Genomic DNA, 7,047 nt, shown 5'->3' on the forward strand with positions numbered 1-7,047 from the left:
ATTTATTAGATTTTTTTTGTTAGACTAGATATGTGTAGTAATTAATTTGTTCATATTATGTTAGATTTTTTTTCTGTTAATAGATTTTTTTGGTGATATTATTATTGAATATGCATGTTTGGTGATATTATTGTTAATAGATTTTTTTTGGTGATATTTAGATTGTGTAATTAATTTTGTTCATAGAATTTTAATAATTTTTTTGTTCATAGTATTTAGAAAAAGGAAAAAAATAAGAAGTAGTTTATATATAGTTGAACTAGCTAGTTGATTTAATAAACTAATTTATTTTACTATATATAGAAGTAGTTTGTTTTTAGTAAGTACTACTTATTTATTTATAGTAAGTGCTTAGTAGTTGAACTACATAGTTGATTTAATTAATAATCTATTTTTATTTAACTATATATAGAAGTAGTTCCCGCGTCGACGTCGGCGATGCCTATCCCGCATCCTCGTCGTCGTCGACTTGGTGGTGGAGGCCTGCTTGATCAGGGCCATGTTCGGGACTGGGCTCCGCCGGGTTGGTATTGGGAGGTGCTACCTTCCGGGGGACGTAGGTTGGTGAGGAGGCAGCCGTTGTTGACCCGATCCTTGTTTGGTGGCGGTCGCGTGGGCCAGTGACGGTGGTGAGGCATCCGGACACCGCGGAGGTGGTACGTCACCGTGTCAGCGAGGAGGACGAGCACGTCCGTAGCTACATGGTTGCATTGGAGGGGAGGTTCGACAATACCTGGCAGGTTCTTCAGGGATCTCACTGGAGCTATGATCCTGTGATGGTTCCTTATCTTTGGGTGTCCACCGCCCGCGTCGATACCCGTCGGGAGCTACGGTTCTAGTTGTATTAGTGATAATATTCGACGATGTACGGACACCAAGAGATGATGTACTTTTGCTTATAATTATTGAATGCATGCTAATTTGAATACTATACTTTATTTTATGATTTGGTTTTACTTATTTTATGATTTGGTTTTGCTTATTGAATGCTCATATTGGATAATTTCTCCTTCATTCCCGTGTGCTAGACAATTTGATATAATTAATAATGCATTCGGAAATGAAAGAAGAAGCTACGTACATCGATCATCGATACTCAACCCGTGATTAATAATAATGATCTAGTTTTAATATTTGAATTATGAACGTATAGGCCGGAAATGTCGTACTCATCGGACGACGAAAACCGCCCGGGGGAGTGCGACTGGTGCCACGACGACCGAGGTATCTGCGACAGGTTCAATGTGCTGGACGAAGATCGGCGCTTCAGCATTAAGCTCGAGGAGACCTTCGATGTTCATACGGTACGCAACCGACGATAATAGTTTTTTTTCGTAATTACTCATGACTTCAACTATTTTAATCATGACAATATTTTTCATCTTTTCCAATTCGACTAGCTTATCCCATGCTTTGCAAGACGCTATGTCTTGGAGAGGATGGGTTTTGAAGACCATGAAAGTTTCGAAACGAAAAAAAATATCCTAAGTACCCATCATGGTGTGGATTTTCAAGTAAAGTTGTACAATGCTCAGAGTGTAACCCATTTTGGTTGCAAAAATTGGGAAGCACTTTGCAAGATGTATAGTTTTGATGAGGGTATGCTTGTTACCATGGATCTTGGTGATCCTACAATCGAGCAAGAGAGACCTACGATTTTCGTCCTTGTGGATACACCTCCAATTCTTCCCCCATGTGAGCTTAACATTGTTATTAAGTAATTTATATTGTTTATTTGAAAATAGTTGACAACTTATTCTCCATTGACAGCTTATTTTCATTCTTCAAAGAATGTGCGGAAGATGGTAGACAGAACCTACTACACCGAAGGCTCCAAACTAACTTATCAAGAGAAAAATCATCTGGTCGGATTTTGTACTGATCTTGAGAATTACAATGTCTACAATCGAACTCCTCAACATTATGGTCAATACGTGCCACTAGTGCACGTGTTGAACTACGGTAACTACCATGGAGATACCCTGGTATGATTTTTTACTATTACAACATTCGTGCATCTTTTTGCACACTTCTAAAACTAGTACATCATATCATTGCTAACTACGAAGTTATTACTATATTTTTCAACAGATAATCCCAAATGATTGTGTGCCTCATCTGATGTATACACGGGGCAGCCTTCATGTTTTGAACATACAACCAGGTCGTCCTACGAATCTCAATTGTCCATACCGGGTTTCTAAAAGAAGTGGAGACATGATAATTAAAGAATGGAAAAAATGTATGGACAGTCGTAAGGAGCTTCTTGGAAGCAACATTCAGCGAAGGGCAAAAATTGGAGACAGGATGATCGCCATTCTTCATAATGGAGAGTCAGGGTCTATATTGTTTTATGCTATTTTACCTTAAGGGTGTTTAGGTCCTACCTGATACTGATGATCATGTGCTAAGAACAATTATGTAGGGTTGGGTTTGATGACTATGAGGATGATGATCGTATGACTTATTATTAATAACGAGTAGAAGTTGTATATGATGATGCATGATTAGTAGGACTTGTTATTATATATATATGATGATGTATGATGCAAGCATGCATGAGCATTTTGTATCTGCGGGTGCAACGAACATAGTAGCAGCGTTGATAAACCAAGAACGAAGATATAAGAGAGGACACTTCTCTCTATTAGCTAGCTATAATAACAACCTAAAAATAACCCCTAAAGCAGCCACTTTTAAAAAAAATTACTTTTGGTCCCGGTTGGAGCCACCAACCGGGACCAAAGGCCCCCTGACTAGGGTGGGCGCACAGGGTCACGTGGAGGCACATTGGTCCCGGTTCTGGTTTGAACCGGGACTAATGGGTGGAGGTATTAGTAACGACCCATTAGTCCCGGTTCATGAACCGGGACTAAAGGCCCTTACGAACCGGGACTAATGGGTGGTTTTCTACTAGTGAGATATGAAGGTATAAAAATATATAAAGAATCATCAAGCAATGGAGGAAGCTATAGCACATCTCAAAATCAACAAAAAGAAATGCAGAACTTAATTAGTTCCTGGAGCATATACCTAGATGATCATGCAGGTTCATAACATGGAAATGCTCTTAGAAAGGTTGTTTACGTGGATGTTGTCCTCTGTTTGTCTAACCAAAAGTATGGTGAATGTTACTACTCCCTCCGTCCGGAAATACTCGTCGGAGAAATGCATAAAAATGGATGTATCTAGAACTAAAATACGTCTAAATACATCCATTCCTCCGACAAGTATTTCGGACGGAGGGAGTACAATTTAGTAGTTACACTGTCGTTCACTTATAGTAAAGTGATTATTTTTTCTTCTGCTTCACATGGTTGTTTGTTGGAAAAAAAATGTTTAAATCTTTTGTGCTACATAAGTTTGCTCAATTCTCATGAAATTTGTAATCGGGCTGTTTCGGTCGTTGTTGTATATATTTGTTTCTTTCTAAAAAGTAGGTTTTTTATGCAACCCTTCGTAGACACTACCACAGATGTCGAGTGGCGAAATGTTTTTTAACCTTCAAGTGGAAAAATGTGATTCCTTAGGTTCATGAAATGGGAAAAAATCGTATGAGTTTAATTTTCTAGACTACTGCATCAATAATGTAAGCAAATAAGTTCTCCTTTGTTAGACCCCTCCGGTTATGTACTTTTGCTGCCACTAATCGTGAACTATATGCAGCATTGAGCATTCTAATTATTCTTCTGCATTGTTCTCTATCTCAACAACTACTGTAGTGCAGGCTGAAGTGATGGGATGTATGATTGATGTAGTTTTATCTCAATAAGAACTATTTGGTTAATAGTATATTGGTCTCAACCTAGTTGTTGTAACTCCTCATTTTGATGGATTTTGTTCATGGCTTTCATTATCAATCTAGAATTTATACCCTTTTGAGGCAAATTCGACAGAGTATATCATCCAATACTAACGATTTCAATTATCATGGTGTATACAAGTCAAAGCTAAATACTAGTCTGCATTCGCCTATCTTGGCAAGGATAGCAGGTTAATCTACTTTGGTGGTGTAGCATATTTTCTTCTTACTCTTATTTTTTTAGGTTTCATTTGTTATTCCTATTTCCATTCAGGGCCGAAAATGCTGGGAACTGTTTGGACACGTGTATCTTTTAAGTGTTCCCCTTCCTACCCAAACAGTGTTAGGTGAGCTAAGATAATACTTTTCGGCGTTCGGAAAGAGTCACATCTATAATTAGCTTTCAGCTTGCTATATCCAGTGTGAACTACTAGAAATCGGTACATCTACTGAAAGAGTCACAGTTATATATATTCAATTGTCAGCTCACTGTATCCACTATCTGTAAAGTTGTATGTTTATTATTTTGAAAATAAGTGTTGGAATATTGCTGCTGGTACCTATGTACAGTAACTTAAGTATATCCCCGGGAACATTATAAGCTCGGCAATCGTACAAAGTAAATGATGCATTTCCTTTCAATCGATAGACAAAAAGTGGACGGAGGGCTTCTATGACACATCCATGGCCTACTGCTGGAAGTCGATTGGCGGTCTCCATGTCCTGAAATGCTAGTTCTATAATTAGGTAAGTGTATTCTTCATTTTATTATGTTGTTTGTGCACAGCGCACATGTGAATTTTGCATGCATTCAATTTCTTAAATTAATTGAGCATTCTAAAAATTGAGACTTGTTTAACTTTTGTAGGAAGCAACCGTAAGGACTGGACTCACAAAGACCCATGAAGCCGTACTGGACTCACAAAGAACCATGAAGCCAACAGTCCACGTCAACTGGATGTTTGAGCTTCCATTTTGTACAACTGATGTCTCATACTTGCATTTTTATCTATCCTTTTCTGATCATGATGTATGGTGTCTTAGTGGTTATGTTTAGAACAGACTGAAGTGTATGTATGTGACAATTAGTTAATGGAATAAAAAAATGTTTGGTGCACCTGAAATACGGTGTCTTGGTGATTATGCTTCGAATGCATGAACTACATGTATGTGACAGCGACAATAGTTTTATTAAAGTTGCGGTTGGCTAAAAAAATGTTGTTGACTTACTGGTTAGCAAAGGAAAATACTGTCTGATTGTTGGTTGGCAAAAAAACCTGTTAGACAGTCGGGCGGGAAAGCCCAACACCAGGCCCATCAGAATGTTGGTCGGGAAAGCCCAACACCAGCCCCATTGCTGCCCCAACATACAGTTGGTCGGGAAAGGCCCATTGCTGCCCCCAACAGACTATTGGTCGGGAAAGGCCCATAGCAGGCCCAGCAGACTGTTGGTCGGGAAAGGTACTCAATAGCCATCAAAACAGTCGGTCGGGAAAGATATGTCGGTCGGGAAAGGATTTTCCCGTCTGGACTTTCCCTATCAGACGGTGTCGGTCGGCAATAGTCTTTCCCGACCGACTGTCGTTCGGTGAAAGTTGTATTTCCGACCAACCTTGCTATTAGGGATATAGTGCTATGGTGTAGTGGATGTAGCTACTGTCCCCGATCACCCAATTGGGGTGGTCCTTTTCAATGGACATAAGCCTCGACATACCGAAGTCCAACACCTTAGGCATGAACTCATCATCAAGGAGGATGTTTCCAGATTTGACATCTTCATGTAGGATCTTCTGACTCGCCTGTGAATGCATGTACGCAAGGGCATCCGCGGAGCAGATGGCAATGTCGAGGCAAACTCGTAGGAAGATAGGATCTCTTCTCATATTGTCATTCTTGCCATGAAGAACGTCGTAGAGGCTCCCCCTTGGCACGAACTCAAAAACCAGCATAGGAGCTTCTGTCTCCAAGCAACACCCCAACAGCTGGACCAGATACTTGTGACTTATTTATGACTGGGTTTGAATCTCATTGGCGAAAACCTTCTGGCGATCCTTGTTGATTGCAATGAAGCGTTTGACCGCAACCTGCAGGTATTCATGAGTAGTTCCCTTGTAGACCTCACCAAAGACACCTTTTCCTATGATAGTACTATAATTCTTGGTTATTTTGTCTAGCTCCTCCTTTTAAAAAATCTCGATCTTGATGCTTTTTCAGCAACTTTGCGCCATTCATGTTGTAACGATCCCTAAGCTTTCTTTTCTCAAGCTCCATGTGTACGAATATCAGTAGTAATGCTGATATGAATATGGCACTAATTGTTCCTGTAAACAAGTACATGTATCATGTGAGATAATCCCAGTTTGTGCCGATTCACAGTTTAGCAAAGCACTGATATGTGTAGACACTAGTGTAGTTTGGAATATAAAACGGTCAGCAAATAGGCTAACGCAACATATGCACACACTTGGTACCCCAGACGAAATTATAGCTAGCTACCCATAAAATTGTGAAAAAGTTCTCCACATATATATATCTTCACCTAATTCCCTCGGGCTAATTTTAAGATGCTCCCACCTAATGTTGACTGTCCATTTCTTATCATCCATGGGCCTAGACCGAACGGTGACCTGTTACCTACCATAGGTAACCCATGTGAGATAATATATGTCACTCAACCATGATAAAAAGTATTACCCTCTAACCACATGGTCCATGTGGTAAGCTACCTGAAAATAAACAATGTCAAAAAATAGTATTCCTCTCTAACTTTGTACTAAGCAGCGACAGGTAATATGGATCAGAGGGACTACCAGACTTTATATTTGGGTAAATGTTAGGTAAAAGATAGCAAGACAACTGGACAGTATCAATCAATAATGTAGAAAATATTATTGTTATTCCTACCATATGGAGTGTGTCCAAGTAAGGAAACTACTATTTTTCTAATTAACTTGATTGGAGCCGCTAAATATCACAACTGATAGAAAAATATTGTGAAGTCATGGACTAATGTGACATAAGAAATAATAAGAATGATTTGATTCCTTCCCTATGATATTAAGTTGTAAAGACACATATGTAGATTAAATACACCGATGAACTTAGTGGATTAATTAAATGTGTTCTTCTAGCAGTGGCAGACAGTCATGCGACGACTGAGCCGATGGACTAGTCACTTTAGTCCCTGATGACTCGATTCAACATCGCCTGAACGCTTGACGATCCCACGTCCATCAGTGGTGATT

At 39.4% G+C, this 7,047-nt stretch overlaps 1 long non-coding RNA gene and 1 pseudogene across 1 annotated transcript; one reads left to right on the plus strand and one right to left on the minus strand.

Annotated features, from left to right (window-relative positions):
- LOC119360445 overlaps positions 1-7,047 on the minus strand; it is a 59,447-nt pseudogene that overhangs the window by 34,496 nt on the left and 17,904 nt on the right.
- Positions 4,375-4,919, plus strand: LOC119362141. Its single transcript, XR_005173128.1, has 2 exons — positions 4,375-4,549; positions 4,671-4,919. It is a non-coding gene; the product is annotated as an uncharacterized LOC119362141 (long non-coding RNA).

Source organism: Triticum dicoccoides, chromosome 2B (assembly GCF_002162155.2).
Source record: "Triticum dicoccoides isolate Atlit2015 ecotype Zavitan chromosome 2B, WEW_v2.0, whole genome shotgun sequence".
Classification (NCBI taxonomy): domain Eukaryota; kingdom Viridiplantae; phylum Streptophyta; class Magnoliopsida; order Poales; family Poaceae; genus Triticum; species Triticum dicoccoides.